At 39.5% G+C, this 16,843-nt stretch overlaps 1 pseudogene across 1 annotated transcript in view; it reads right to left on the bottom strand.

Moving 5' to 3' along the window:
* The window catches only part of LOC149217682 (protein NUCLEAR FUSION DEFECTIVE 4-like), a 283,964-nt pseudogene that overhangs the window by 238,731 nt on the left and 28,390 nt on the right, over positions 1-16,843 (bottom strand). The window contains exons 3-8 of the transcript XR_016250688.1: positions 2,807-3,016; positions 2,548-2,592; positions 2,255-2,322; positions 2,034-2,118; positions 1,296-1,460; positions 1,125-1,193 (exon numbers count right to left, since the gene is read on the bottom strand). The product of XR_016250688.1 is annotated as a protein NUCLEAR FUSION DEFECTIVE 4-like (transcript). The remainder of the gene's footprint in view (positions 1-1,124; positions 1,194-1,295; positions 1,461-2,033; positions 2,119-2,254; positions 2,323-2,547; positions 2,593-2,806; positions 3,017-16,843) is intronic.

The raw sequence follows: 16,843 nt of genomic DNA, 5'->3' as shown, positions 1-16,843 counted from the left end.
TTAGCCCCGGGGGACTTCGAGTGCCTGCTCGGGCAAGGTAGTTTCATCAGTCTTTTGCAGGAGGATCGATTTTGGAGTTGAGGAGGAACTGGGCATTGTGATGACTGCGCAGTCTTGAGAGAGGAAGACGCAGTTCCTTCTGGTAGGAGTTCCGGATTGGGTTTATGTGGAGGATTTGAGCTGGGAGATTGAGCAAGGGATCAACCCTTGCATATTGGAGGATTTTGGCAGAGTTTCGGGCAGAGTCTTGGAGGGTTTACTTCAGTGGCAGCGCAGAGCCTTGAGGGACAACGTAGATCCTCAAGGGGGTGATTTTCGGGGGTCAGCTATTTCAGAAAAGCTTTCTGGGTTTTTCTGGGTTTATTGAGTAGAGGCCGATTCCAGAGTTTCAGCATTTTCTGTGGAGGGGAACAACCCCAAATCCTCACTTGATTCTAGCAGTAGCAGCAGCACAGCAGTTCTCCGACAGCTTGGACGCAATTCAGAGAGAGGCCATTTTCTTCTGTTCTGAGTGTATTTCTTCACTTGCCTTGTGCAAGTCGAGGTGCTATCTTTCTGATCACCTTTGTACTCTGTCCATTACTCAGCATAATAAAATGGCTTAGCATTTCTCTCTGCATTTCTTGAGTATCTGCTATATTCCGTGTATGCATTATTATATATTGCACTACTGTTATTTTTATCTCTGTGAGCTTCCTGGCTACTATACCACTTGTGTGTTTTTCTGGTTGGAGTTTGCTTGTGGTCGAGGGATATTCCTAGAAAGGGATATTACAAACATTCAAGTCCTAAAGGGATCCTAAATCTGGTTTTAGTCAACAAATCCATCCAGAACCATATCCAAGTAGCATGCAGATAGGCATACTCCACATTCATTGAGGATATCCAGAGAATTTAACATCTCAAATGCAGAAAAGAAGAGAAAACTATGAAGATCCAAACCATTAGGAGAAAAGAGAGTAAGAAGATGTATCCACAAACTAAAAATCCTTTGCTAGTTACATACTCAATATGTTTGGCCAGTTTTGATGGAATTTCTGATATATACAATCATTGTTTTCAATATCCTTTAGCACCAAAGTCAAATAAAAAAATTGTATGTTTTCAATTGGGAACCTCAATACCTTGTGGAAAGGTCATCCCTGAATAATCATTGACAATGTAAGGAATATAGCTAGGAGCACAATCATGCCCTGAATGAATTGAACCAAAGAAAGATGACAGTTTAAAATTTGTCCATACATATACACTACATATTGTCATGATTCCTTTGCAGACTATGGATACTCACTTACATATATAACTTTGAATCGCAACATGGTGCCTCTTATATCCCTGTACTTTTCAATTTGAGTTGATGGGCTGATAAGAAATCCCAGCAGCAAGTAAAGAACAGTTGGTACAACAGCTATCAAAAGGATAAATTTGTTTACATCAGGCTTCAGAAAAGCTTGATAAATCTGCAAAACATGTCTCATTAGGATCCAGAAAATTAAATGAGTGTAAACTGTTATATCAAAGTAAAGAACCAAATCCTCACTATACTTCATCTGAGCATGCATGAAAATCAATATCTAAGCAACCACAGACAAACATAACACATGGAGTAACTTCAACTGAGAGTATACAGTAGCACATAAACTATATCTTCTTGTACATTAATAAAAATTGTCATATCTTATTTATCCTAGATATGGCAAAGGAAGAGAATCAGCTGAGTCAGAATCCAGTGCTAGCCAAATTTGTATAGTTGAAAATTTATCAAATGGCTGAGAATTAGTCACGGACAAGGATAAAAGAAAAGTTAATTTATCTGGAACCATTCCAAAGCAGAACTGCTAAAGACAAAAGTTCATTCAGACAAGAAAAAAATGGATGGATTCAATGAAGGGCCCTTCAATCTGATATTACCGATGTACAGTGCAAATTCTAATATTAGGCTTTTAATTTTTGTCAGAAAATATGACTTTCCAATTTTTGCCACTTTTTTAAAAGCATATGATTCAAGCCTGTATAAAGGAACATATACTTACAGTTACAAACATGGCACCACTCAACCCAAGCTGAGACTTTAATATACCCATTGCTGTGCCCCGATGATCCTCAAAGTTTTCCACACTGCAAAAACAAAGAACCAACACAAACAGTTACTTCGCTGCATCAAAATAAACAATATGAGATATTCAATTTTCTTTAAATTTTATATTAATTCAAAGACATCTTATGGCACAAAAGATAATGTTAGACACTGAACCTGGTCATCATGCAGGCTGTGTCAATCCAACCATCTCCACCAGTTCCCAATGCCACATACAAGCACAGCTGTCACCCATAATAACAAAATATGAAACATAGGCTGGCTATAAGGAAAAATATCAAGAGGCATTTCTAACAGAAAAATAAGGTAAAAAGCATGTGCAAAGGGCAATAAACCTTACAACATCTCTCATGCTAGGAATTGGAGAAAAGTATTGCAGAAGAAATGACAGCATCCTCAACTCATGTTCCTACCTATTTATCACATAGCTAAGAAAATTAGTTGCTTACCATCCATATAGATCTTGGAGTATCATCTGCAATCGTCAACCACATCTGTATCAAATTTAGAAATGTAAGCTCAGAGTCAGTTGAATTGCATTTCTGATACTTAAAATTAAATAAAAATATAACTGATAGTCGAAATGCTGCAACAAAGACATCACTCTAAAACACTGATAGTTGAAATGCTGCAACAAAGACATCACTCTAAAACACATAATGATAAAGGACAAATTAGTGAAGTGATAGCTTTATATAGGCTACTAACCAGACCATAGCCAAATACTCGCAGAAGTGCCCCAATGTACACAGTGACCCATGGTGCGTAAAAGTTGTAAAAAAAGCCAGAAACCAGAGCAACAAAAGCTCCAAAGTCTTTAGCAGCTCCAATATTGTCAATCTGCTCTTGAGTGTAGTGAAATTTGATTTTGATATGTTCACTATAAACAGCATAAGTGTATGTTAACCCACTGCATCCCTGCAAAATAAAAACAGGCCTCATATATTACTTACAGAATTGATTTAATCTGTATCATAAGAGTTACAAATCAAAATCTTCAATTGTAAGGAGAAAGTTTAGTTGAGATTCAGCAGAACATGCTTTTGCAAGATTAGTGGTTCAGCAACCGAGGACCCACTGTTGAAAGGTAAGCTTTGCCAAAATTCAACAGTGTTGGAAATGACAACCTCTTGAGGTAATGGCCATTGCAATATAAACTGTATTTACATATGCACTTCTGTCAATTCTTCTCTTGTGCATGCATGGCTCCTTGACTTCACTTGTAATGTGAGTTCCCTTTACATTGTCGTTACTGTGCATATATTGCCAAGGGTCCAGAAAACAATTTATTGGCAACATTGGAGAAAATATTGGAAAATATCAGTAGACTTTAAAAAATACAAAACATTTATTTTTTTATTTGATTTTTAAACACAATGAGAAGCCCCCTCCCTCTGGCCCTATTATGGGCAAATGTAATAGTGAGTGACCCCTTTGTTCTCAATCCCTAGCTTTCACTCTTCAAAATGAGCAAAATCCAAAAAATTCTGGAGCCAACCAATATTTTCTATTTTCAGATGATATATTGCTCATATATCGCAATATTTAAAAATTGGAAAAAAACCACTAATTTTTTCCAGTGATATAATTTCTGACAATGGGACATAGCGATATATCATGATGACAGCAATAATTTTGTGATTTTTGCAACACTGGTGCATATATCAATTGGTATCAAAGCCCTGTAGATTAGGATCATTTCACAGTTTCATGATTCCAGCTCCCTTTTGGATTTTTTCTTGCCCAGAACCATTAAGCTTTTTCAAGCAATTCAAGTGATTTGCAGGCACATTGACACCCCTATTCCTGATTTCAAGTCATCAGGACACAAGTAACCAATTGTCACCCAGACATCCCTCAGAAAAGATTTCGCAGCTTTTCTGCAAGATTTCTGCAATTTTGCCACAGACACCATATGTCTATTTATGATTACTGATTAGTGAAACCACTAGTTTTCATGGCTATAACACTAGTTTTTTTCATGTTCCATTGGTTTTATTCCTGTACTGATGGTTATTAAGTGAAACCACTGATCAAATCCATGGATTTGCCACCAAAACCCACAGAAAGGTCAAGCACTTGCAATTTTAACATGTGTGGCCCACTCCACATCTGTGCTCTATTAAGCATTGCTTGTGGCTTCCAATAGACATTCTGTCATCATTTATTGCATTATGGCTCACAACAATTCTTCCAAACACTTGCAACTCTAGGGAATTTAATATCATTCAATTTCTATGGAGCAAATGCAAGAACAACAACAATTATTGCTGGAACAGTTGGCTATCCAACGCCAATAACATAACAAGTTTCAGACACAAATGATGCTAAACACAATGTCCATGTTCCAGCAATTGATGATCACTCAGCAACAAACCCTACTATTAGCCCCCCGACAACAATTGTTGTTACAATAGCACAATCAACCTATGGTCATCCCCATATCCCAAAAGTGCTTCACACAAGACAACAAGCTTTCCATCCCTAAATTTGACAAAACCCTAAATGGAAACAAGCTTGACTCCTAGCTTCGCAATCTAGAAGCCTATTTCGTGATTCAATCTATTCTGATAAATGCTCAAGATTATTGTCACTAAAGTTCATTAGGAAGAGCAAGCCCTCACAAGGAAACAGACGTAAATCCGGTGCCCACAACCACCAAATCTAATTGGCATTTGGGATGATTTCAACTCTATCGCCTATAAGTGGTTCAAAGTTCAAACAATTAAGGTATGAGGATGCAATGTTGGCACAACAGCTACAACTCAAAGAAAACACTTGGACAAACAACACAATAGTTCATTGAGGACTTCAACAAACTCTCCATCAAATTTCAGGTAAAGAATTTTAAAAGTGTTCTTCATGTTAAGTTCATTTCTAGTTTGTTTTCTCAGATCAAAACAAACTCGAACTCTTCCCAATATCTTCACTGGATTACCCCTGTAATGTTCCTAAATAGGAATACAAGTGATATAAAGCAAATAATCTGTGCAGCAAAATATAAAAACGAAATACACATTAAACACCCATGGAAATGCTGCAAATATGGAACTACTGAGCCATTTTATTACTTCTTTGAGGGCAAAATACAATGGATAATAGAATGGTGCACCTGGGCTTGTCTCAATGGACAAGCATGACCAAACCCAGGTGAGAAAATGGTTGATTTGATGGCTGCTCCAACTGCTGCACCAATCTGCACTGCGCTGCCCAAAAAACTGCCTTTCTGCTAGGTTCGAATGGCTGAAAAGTCCACTTCCTATGCCCAAAAAATCATATGCTTTTAACCCCAGGCTCCTTGGCCTAAACCCAGAAAAACCCACGAAGGAATTTGACTAGTTTAGACTCTGAAATTCGACCCCCTTGGAGCCCAACTTTAGCTGCAACTGCAAAACTCGGCATGCTGGAATCTGCCTGTAAATCCTCCCGAAAATGGTCCCAAAGTTTTGGGCTGACCACTACTATTAATCCCCTGACTTCCCGAATGGGCTTCCGGCCTATGGCACCATCTCCTAAGCTCCATGAAAATATTGGACTGACCCTCTACCCTATCCCCAAGCCCAGTAATTCGAACTGCTAGGACGTTGGCTCTACTGGCTGCAAAACTCACAAGCAATGTTGGCATGTTGCTTCTGTCCCAATCCTCTAACTCTCCCAACAAATGGTTGATCAATGATAGATCCAACTCCTGCATATTCTCCAGTTGGCCAGAAATACGCACTCCCTATTTGTGGTTGAATGGTAGTGTTGTAACACACTCCCGGATCTCCTGAAATGACTATGGAACTACCTCCCTAGGGCGGGCACGGAGGTCCCCCGAAGGAAAGGGTGAATCTCCCACTTGAGAGATTCGTGGCTAAACAACCAATTGACTTAGCTAAATAGTAAAGCGAACAGTCAAGTAATTTTGATTGCAAGGTGTAAGAATGAATCCAAATGAGAGCTTCGTCCTCCTTTTAACTCCTTGGGCCTTCCTTGCCTCATGTGGGCCCCTCCATCCAATTATTCGACTTCCCTCCAAGCCATTTGAATGGCCCAGTCTGAATTCACATGTGGGTGGGCCCCACATTCCACTAGCAGCCAAATCAAGTCGAATTCCCTTGTAAGTCCCTAAGTCGAAAATGTTGGGTTCTCTTCCTTAGCCAAAATTGTGCAAAATTGTGTAGCAACACCCTGTTACAAATGCATTTGAGAAGGGACACGACAGTCCTCCCCTCCCAAATGTTGCTTGCCTTCAAGCAACCTCAAAGTTGGGTGCTCCAAAATATGCTCACCCTCCCAAGTGGCATCCTTATCTGGCAAGTTCTTCCAATGCACCAAGAACTTCCTGATGATCCTGCTCCTCAGTCTCCTTTCCCTGCTCTTTAAGATGGCCTCAGGTTCCAAAACCAAGTGGCCCTCATCATCCAATGGGGATAAATCTGTTGTTGTTGTCACCTGTTGTCCCAGCACCTTTTTAAGGCATGAGACATGAAATACATTGTGGATCTTGCTCCCCAAAGGCAACTCTAGCTCATAGGCCACCTCCCCAACTCGTCTAATCACTCGGTAGGGCCCATAGAAGCAGGGTTGTAGCTTCTCGACCCCCTTCTACTTTAGCATGGACTGCATGTAAGGTTGTAGCCGGAGGTACACCAAGTCCCCCTCCTCAAAATGCCTCTCTGTCCTGTGTCGGTCTACGTACACCTTCTACTGATTTTGGGTTGTCACCAAGTTATCCTTGAGAGTCTTGAGGATGTATTGGCTCTCTTGGACCCAATCTTTGGCCTTTGGCGCCCCACTGTCTCCAAAAACAATCTCAGCAAAAGATAATGCATCATATCCATATAAAGCATGGAAAGGAGTCATACCAATTGACATGCGGTGGGTGGTGCTGTAGCAGTACTTGCCCAGATGCAACCACCGAATCCAAGCCCTCTACTGACCGGTCACGTAGTCTCTAGCCATTGATTAACCCTCTCGGTTTGGCCATCTGTCTGACGATGATAGCTGGTGCTAGGAGTGAGTTGGGTCCCTACCAATCTGAAAAGTTCCTGCCAAAAGCCTCCCATGAACCTGCTGTCCTTGTCACTCACAATGTTCTTGGGGAGCCCGTGCAACCTGAAAATCTCCCGAAAGAATAATTATGCAACCTGTGTAGTCGTGTATCTAGTGGGAATGGCAAAAAAGTGGGCATATTTGGTCAACCTGTCAACCACTACGTAGATGTGGTCCTTCCCCTGCACTGTGGGGAGCCCTGTGATGAAATCCATAGAGATACTTTCCCATTTCCCCTCAGGGATGGGAAGTGGTTGTAGCAATCCTGCAGGGTGGATCAGCTCCCCCTTGTTCCTCTGACATGCCTCACACTCCTGTACGTGCTTCAGCACGTCCCCCTTGAGGCCCTTCCATGTGAATCTCTCCCTGACTGCCATATATGTTTTCCGAAACCCTTGGTGCCCGGATAATGGTGAGTCATGTGCTACCTGGAGCACCCTCTCTCTCAACTACGAGTTGGGTACTAGGAAAATGCGCCCCTTGTAATAGATGACCTCATCCATCACTCGGTAACGCTCATCTGCATGGGTACCCTCCAAGACCTCGCATGCCCTCTTGTCCTTGGAGTACTCCACCAATAGTTGAGCCTTCCAATCATGGCAGATGCTCATGAGGGATAAACCAGCTGGTCTTCGAGATAGAGCATCGACCACCACATTGTGCTTTCCCTGCACATACTCTATGTCGAAGTCATAGGCCTGCACCTTGCTGACCCATCTCTGCTGCCTGTCATTGAGGCCTTGCTGCCCCATGAAGTGATGAAGATTGTTGTGATCAGTCTTCACTCGAAACTTGTTGCCCACCAAGTACTGTTGAAATTTGGCCAATGCATGCATGATGGCCAACATCTCTTTGTCATATATGGAATATAACAGCTCATGCAGTAGGAGCTTCCAACTCTCGAAAGCAATGGGATGCCCATCCTGTAACAAAATTGCTCCCACTCCCACACCAGATGCATCACACTCCATGGTGAAGGGCTGGGAAAAATCTAGAAGTGCCAAGACCGGGCAACTGCTCATCACCTCCTTGAGGCAATCGAAGGCAACTTGTGCTCCATTAGTCCATGCGAAAGCCCCTCTCTTGGTCAAATCGGTCAAGGGTGCTACCAGCTGTGAGAACCCCTTGACAAACTTCTTGTAGTAGGTGCAAATTCCCAAGAAACCCCTCAACGTAGTCACATCCCGGGGTACCGGCCAATCCTGGATGGCCAATATCTTCTCCTCATGGACCTTCACCCCATCAGCACCGATGGTATTCCCTAGGTAGAGCATCTCTGTCAAGCCAAACTCGCACTTGGATAGCTTGGCATAAAAGTGCTACTCCTCCAGGATGCGTAGTACCTCCTCCAAGTGTTGGAGATGCTCCTCCCATCTACGGCTGTAAAGCAAAATGTCATCGAAGAAAACCAGCATGAACCTCCTCAACTGTCCCCAGAAGACATGGTTCATGCATGACTAGAAAGTGGTTGGAGTGGTGGTCAGCCCAAAGGGCATGACCAGGAACTCGAAGTGCCCATAGTGGCATTGAAAATCTGTCTTAAGGATATCCTGATCCCTCACCCTGATCTAGTGGTACCCTAAATGCAGATCGATCCTAGAGAAGTACTTGGCTCATCTAAGCTCATCCATCAGCTCATCTATGTGGGGAATGGGATATTGGTTCTTCAGTGTCTTCTGGTTGAGGGTCGGGTAGTCAATGCACATACGAAGGGTTCCATCCTTCTTCTTCACCAGTACTACTGAAGAAGCGAAGGGACTGGAACTTGGCCTGATATGGCCCAATGCTAATAGCTCATGAATGGCCTTCTCTATCTCATCCTTATAGGCCTTGGGATGCCTATAAGGGGTGGTGATCACTGCCTGCACACCCGGCTCCAACTCAATAGTGTGCTCAAATCCCCTCTCTGGTGGCTGCCCTAGTGGAATATCCCCAAACACAACTGCGTATTTGTCCAGCAAAGCCTGTATATCTATTGATGGTGGCTAAGCATGTCCCCCAACCTTTGAAATCCTCAGCCCTACTGCCCATGCAACGTCCCCATGTCGCAGATCTCCCTCCATCCTGTGGGCCAAGACTATCTGAGGTGGATAAGACTGCACGCCTCTCAAAACTACCGTTTTTCCATTCGGCCCAATGAACCTCATTTCTGGCTTCCTCCAATCCATCATGACTCACCCAAGGGAATACAGCCATTGGACACCCATCACCACGTTGGTGTCTAGCACATCGACCACAAAGAAATGGTCCGTCATTGAGTAGTTCCCCATAACTACTGTCAAGGCAGGCACATATCAAATGCATTGTATGGTACAGTCACCTGGTACGAGGATTGAAAAGCCCCAGAACGCCCCGCCTCTGAACCAACTGGGCATCTTTGAAATTGTGGGTGGCCCCACTGTCAACTAGGACTGATGCCCCTGTATAGTGCCTATGATCCTTCCTCCCATTGTTTAGATTCGACAATCCTTTTATATCTTTCGCCTTTACAGAGAGCATTTGCATGTGCCAAGCTGTCAACTTCATAAGTTTGTATCCAAATTTTATCTACCGTTGGATGTCTGACATGATTTACTGCAAGTTCTATCCCTGTTAGATCATAAAAATCAATTTCTTTGTCAATGGAATTTTGTATCCATTGCATACAAAGAATGTTGATTTCTTCACCTTGAAGCCATTGAAAATCGAACTGAACATTGCTGCAAGATCCTGATGCTAAAATTAATGTTACTATACACAATACATCCTCTGTCCAGTTTCCTGAACAAATAACTAAAGTAATAAGAAACCTTACATTAATAATTAATCTAACGGCTCTATCTTTCCCAATGATCTTCTTTGCTTCATAGATTATGGCCTTTTTGTGGACCACATATTTTTCTGGAAAATATTTGAACCATTCTGAAAACTCTTGAATCAATTTTTTGTTTTGGACTAATTTGAAGATGGTTGCATTATTTCCTGCTTTCTCCCACATCTGATCAAAAGGGTTAAACATTAAATCTTCTGTTAGACCAATCGTTTCCCATGGTGTGGATTCTAATCTCAAGTATTTTAAAGATCTTTCAATACTTTGAGATATTCTGATTTCTCTTTTCTTTTGACATAACCCATCTTTAATTATCCAATCTGCATGTGATTCAATAATATTATACATTGGAAATGAGTCATTTGCATCATAATTGCTATCAGGATTTTGTGAGAAGGCTCTATTAAGTTCTTCCCATATGTGTGGTATTCTCATAGATCTAATCCATCTGGCTATATCGGCTTGAATAGGAATATGATCCATGTTACAGAATTTTGCTGTATTGAATATTCCTATCCCAAAATCTATGCATCCCACCAGCTGATAGAAGTTTAAAGTCTTCAATACTTTGATCATATCATATGTCCATGTAACAGACCATAAATCAGATAATGTTCTAAATAGAATTTTGACTTTCATTCCTTCACAAGGGTAAACTTTGCAAAGTTCTTCATTTAACCCTAGTATAGCACTGATGTTCTTTGTTTTATACCCTCTGATTGCTACCAATTTTTTATTTCTTCTGCTATTTCTGGAACTTGATATTCTAGTTGATGAAGTCTTTCTGCTAGTGTTTGCTTGCTGTCTTTTCTTCCTGGTATAGCAAATACAGATGGTGTTGACTGAAATCTGAACATTTTGTTCATTTCCCTTGTTAGCACATCTGCTAACCAATTTGAATTTCCTGGTATCCACTGTATTTCAAATTCATACTGCTGAAACCAAATTTGCCAGGAAAGTAACCTTCCTCAAGCCATTTGTCTACCAATCTTAGCATTTAAAAAGAACTGGAAATTTTTACAGTCTGTTCTAATTAAAAACTTTACAGGCACCAAATATAATTCAAATTTTTGAATGCCATTGAATATGGCCAATGTTTCTTTTTCAGCTGTAAAATAGTTTTTCTGGTGAGGAGAGAATTCACCTGACTTGTATGCACAAATTTGTTCTTCTCCTTTAGCATCTTTTTCGAGAAGCACAGCTCCCCAAAATTCATCTGAAGCGTCTGTTTGTAGTATTAACTGTCCATCTCCTGGTGGTTTTAACTTTGGCAAATGTTGTGCCTCTTCCTTTAGTTTTTTCACTGCAATAGTGGTCGAGCTACTCCATCCCCCATTCAGATGTTTCCTTATTGGTTCTGTTTTTACAGACAGCTTGGGAATATATTTGTGTACATAATTCAGGATTCCCAAGAACCTTTGAATTTGATTTTTATCTTGTAGCTCATCTGGAAATTCTGTTATTTTCTGAACAATGTGTGGCTGCATCTGGATTTGTCCATCCTCAACTATGATTCCTAGAAATTCTATGCTTTCTTTAAACATTTCTATCTTTTTGTCAGATAGAACTATGCCATGTGCTTCTAATTCTTTGATAAATATATACAAATGCAGTATATATATATATGTGTGTGTGTGTGTGTGTGAATTGTTGTGATCATTTGCCAAAATGTGAATTGTTTTCATGAAATCTTTGGTGTTGATCATGGATTTTCTCTTTCTTGGTTGATATCAAATATTTGCTAAGACAATTTGTGGATAATTAAAAGATTACTACAAGGCTAATTAGATCAATCCATTTGAAGGGAAACTTTGTCACTTGGAGAGGGATGTCTAGGGTTTCTACTCACACATCTCTCTTGTTGTTGTAAGGTGAGGTTTGTCTCTCCTTGTTGGTCTATGCCCTAGGCTCCTTATCTATGTTGCAAGAAACTTGGCCCCCTTGCTTATCAGTCACGTTTTCGTATCGAAACAATGAAACTCGACCGAAATGCATTTAAGTTTGTATGAAACACAATTCACATCTTGAAAATGTGTTTCATACAAACTTAAATGTGTTTCAATGTTTATACAATGTGTTTCCAAATTAAATTTGTTTGATTTTGCCTTGATTTAATTGTTGGGACTCACATTTTTGGTTTTATTGCCTAAACAAAGGTTAATTATGAATTAATGAGACTTCTAGAAACCTCCGACACAAAAAATTTCTTTAAAAATAGTTTCACTCTCAGTTTGCACCAAAATGTTGTTAATTAGTGGTAATATTAAATTCTTAAAGTAAAAGAAATATCACTTTTACTTAAATTTTTAACATTACTATTAATTGTTTTCAGATGTTTGAGAGTGTTTCCAACCTCATCAACCTTCATATGGAGAAAGTAGAATTTCATATCCGATTCAAAATTTAGCAAACTTAAGCCCATGGGGTGCAGCTTAATTGGTGATTGTTGCCAGATGAAATATTATGTAAACAATGAGATTCAAGGTTCAAATCCCCATGGGATGAGCCAACAAAAAAAAGTCAATCAGAATTTCAGGATTATTTTCATTAGATATTATATTCTATGAAGGTATGGAATTGGTAGTTAAACAAGAGCACCAAGCCCTTTATGTACCTCGATGTTAGTGATATTTCTTGTTGGACTCCACTGTGATGGCCTTAGCAAAAGTGTAATATTCACTCAAACCAAAATTATTGATTAGGCATGCTAGGCTTTTCATAGCATGTTTCAAAGCTTGGATTACACAATTTCATCAAAATTGGGTGGTGTTGACTAATGTCCCTAGAGGATTGAGGTAGAGGCAAGGGGTGATATTAATGATGAGGATCCTAATATAAGATGGTGGAGCATTCCTTGTCATTTATGTTTGTCATTTAAATGTTCTCGCTCATGTATTCATGATGATTTCTTTCCAAGTTTCACTATATATATATCCTCGTTTCCAATTTTTTGAGGGGTCACATATCCAATGTGTTTATGTTTTAGAAACACATACACATTTCCCTGTCTCATGCAACTTAGCTCCTCTTCAAGAGTTTCAATTTATTTTGCATCATAATCAATCTATTAATTGAAGGCTTTTCCCTAAGTGGAATCCCTTCTAGTAGGGCTTGGTTACACACCTTGTTCTTGATTAGGCTTGAGGTTATTTCTTTTAGGGTTCCACCTCTAGGGCCTAATCCACAAGCATTCAACAACCAACTTAAGAGGGGCACCAATTTGACCCCATATCCCTAGTGGAAATAAGAATTAATCCTTATTCCAACAACTAATCACTTCTTTTACAAAATTTCTTCAATTGCATTTTCCATTTCATTTAATTTAGAAAAGCTCCTCGAGTCCTGGGGTTTGGAAGGGGTTTGGGGGCCGACATCTTTGTAGCTAAATTGGGAATGGAATTGAAGATTGTGAATATTTATGGTCCTTGTCAAGACAGAAACTTCTTTAGGTACGACTAATGGATCGTTCTTTTTTGAACGTTGATAATTTCCTTGTGGGGGATGACTTGAATTTCTCGTTGGGAGCATCAAAAATATGGGGGACTCACACTCATCCAAATCCCTTGTTGATGTTTTCATTCACTTTGTGATGTTGACCTTACTAAATATAAGCCCCAATGGAGAAACAAAAGAACAGGTGATGCGATGATCGCTAGACAAATTGATCACTAAATCACTTATGGAAAAGATCCTACTCTTTCGTCAATGAGTTGATGTGGGTGGCCAGTCAGACCACTATCCATTTTTTTTTAATTGAAAAGTGGGTTAAATAAACCAGGGGCTCCTTTCAAATTTTATTCGATTTGGATTAAGGACGAGTCTTTTCGTAACCTTGTCACTAAACAATGGAACCATTTTAATCCTGCAAATGATAGTTCAGCATCAGCCCAATTTGCTGCAAACTTAAAAAGGGTAAAACGGGCTACAATAGAATGGTCTTCTGCAAAGAAATTGAGGGATAAGAAGAATCTCAAAAAGATCAAACAAGAGTTGGAGCAGCAAGAAGATCTAGGGGGGGTTTACTCATCGGAGGAGTCAAAACAAAGAATCGTTCAATTAGAAGCATCCTGTAAAAGAATGAGGAAAGAGAGAAGACCTGGAGGTTAAGAAGCAGAGCAATATGGCTCAAAAGCGGTGACGAAAATACGAAGTTTTTCCAACAATTTGCTAAGGGTCGACGAGCTATAAACACCATCTAGGAATTGGATGATCCGAATGGAGGCAGAGTCTCTTCTTTTGAAGATCTGGCCAGGTTGGGGATAAATCATTGCAGTAATTTGTTCAAGGCTCCCCAAGAAGCATCTCTCCTAGAGGTAATTGGCCTTGCTCAACATTTCCCTAGTTTCACAAATGAAGTAAACCAATCCCTTATGGAACCTATGTCAATGGAAGAACTCCAAAAGGTCCTTCACAATTTTCAGCGGGATAAAAGTCTAGGGCTTAATGGTTGACTGGTGGAATTCTTTTCATAGTTTTGAATTTCTTAGGGATGATCTCCTGAAGGTTGTTGAAGAGTGCAGACAATTAGGGCACATGTATGACCCATTCAACTCTACTTTTAGTGCCTTAATCCCAAAGATTGATTCTCTATGCAACATTGTTTATAAGATCATTGCAAAAATTATTGCTAACAGATTGAAACTGGAATTGTATGAAAATGTGGCAAAGGAGCAATTTGCTTTTCTAGAGGGCAGGCAGATTCATGAGGCCATTGGCGTTGCTCGGGAGGGCCTTCATAGTCTCAAAACAAAGAAATGAAAAGGTATGGTGTTAAAGATTGACTTATCAAAAGATTATGACAGAATTAGATGGATCTATTTTCGAATGTTTATGACTCATTGGGCTTTGAGGTTTGTTTCATTAGTTGGGTTATCTGTTGTATCATGTCAGTGTCCTTTGCAATACTCATAAACGGGTCAGACTCAGCTTTTTTCCATGTTGCAAGAGCATTAAGTTAGGGATATTCGCTATCACGTTTATTATTTCATTTGGTAGCTGAAGGATTAAGCAGACCATTAACAGAAGCTAAAAGGCGTGGAGATCTTGTTGAATATGTAATTAGGTTCGGTCTTCATAATAATCATTGTACTTATATCAATATGTATTTCATGTAAAAGCAAAAGAAGAAAAAAAAATTATTATTATTTTCATTAGTCAAAGAATGTTCTTCATGCTTGTAGGGATATTTGATTCAAAAGAAAATTTATTATGAGTCATTGAGTCAAAGTCCCATTTGGAATTTTTGAAAGAGAAGAAAACAAATTTATTTTTGAGTCAATGTGTCTTCAGAAGACCAAGTCGGCCCTCCAGATGGACAAGTTGGCCAGCCCATAAGTTGTGTTTCTTCATATGGTCGAACAACTATATATTGGCACTTGTGCTCCTCATTTTCATATCACATTCATTTCTGTGCAAGAAGAGGAAGAAGAGACCAGCGGCATCAAAGGAAGGAGAAGAAGGTCGAAGGAAAGAGAAAACAAACTATTTTTTTCCCTAATTTTGTCCACACATGAGAAGTTCTCACAATTTTTCAAAGGCTGTTACAGGACTCGAAATTTCAGGGGATGACCAAAATGTAGAGATTTGACCAGCATTGACTTTGTTGTCTTTGTTGACTTTGACTTGGTGAAGAAGACTTGGAGGAGGGATGGTTTGGGTTCATTGTGACATTCTTAGTCTTGGTCTTGGGTCTTGGATATCTCACTTTGATCTGATTCTATAAGAAGAGGATTTTCTTGGGTTTTCTCCCTTGTGGGGTTTTTCCCTAGCTTGGAACCTACATCTGTGTTCTTTGTCTCTTGTGATCTTTATGTTTTGTACTTTTGGGAATTGCTTGATGAAGAAGAAAACATTAAATTAATAAGAAGCAAACAAACATTCACAAGTAATTATCAAGTTAAGAGAAATCTACTCTAATCTACATGCATTATGATTTCTCAATATGGTATCAGAGCTAAGATAAAGGAAGGGCAGCTTGGAGATCACATCCTATTGGCACATTTGAAGACATTTTTACAACAGTCAACACACTCTGACACTCTTACATCAACTTCACTGGAGGACACCATTTGCAGCAGTAAACTTGAAGACCTCATTACAGCAGGCCAAAGAATAAGACTCTGTGGAGAGAATTCAGAACTAATACTACTACAGAAAGTCTGTAAGTATACACTCTGCTCTAACTCTGGAAAGTCCGAAATCAATATTCTTGCTCAAGTTATATTGCTATCTGAGATTTAGTTCAAGATCAAGTTTCAGAAGTAAGATCGCTCTAGCAAAGAAGGAAGGACAGATCTCTGAAATAGTTATCTGTGGAATCCTGACACAGGGATTCGGGATTCGTAGGATACGGAGATTCGAGTGTCGGATTCAGACACATTGACCCCCCAGAACAGGACACGTAGGATTTGTTATATATTATTTTATTAAATATATATATATATATATATATATATATATATATATATAGATATAGATATTAAAAATTAGATATTTCTTACACATTCTAATTAATGATACAAATTCATTGATTTCAAACATAGATCTTCATCTATAGCATGCATAGTACATACAAAATTCAAATACATGTCAGTGGTCACATAAATCATGATTCATAAATGAAAGACAACTTACAACTACAAGATAGTAAGATAAAGACACTGACAGCTGTAGTTTTCTCATTAAGTCATCAAATCAAAATGTGTTACATAGGTAGTGTTGGTGCAATGCCAATGGCAAATAGAAATAGAAAATATAAAACAACTACAGGTATACAAGCCTCAAGGCAATAGGTAGTCATCAATCCTCAGAGTCATCATCAGAATCAGCATCAATGTCCTCATCATCATGGTCACCACTGCTCTCCTCTGCATCCTCCTCCTCCTACTACTTGAGTTTTC

The sequence above is a fragment of the Pinus tabuliformis genome, chromosome 1_1 (assembly GCF_031772625.1).
Source record: "Pinus tabuliformis cultivar Carrire ecotype Pingquan chromosome 1_1, CPIR1, whole genome shotgun sequence".
Lineage (NCBI taxonomy): Eukaryota > Viridiplantae > Streptophyta > Pinopsida > Pinales > Pinaceae > Pinus > Pinus tabuliformis.
This window is presented reverse-complemented; position numbering and strand designations above follow the sequence as displayed.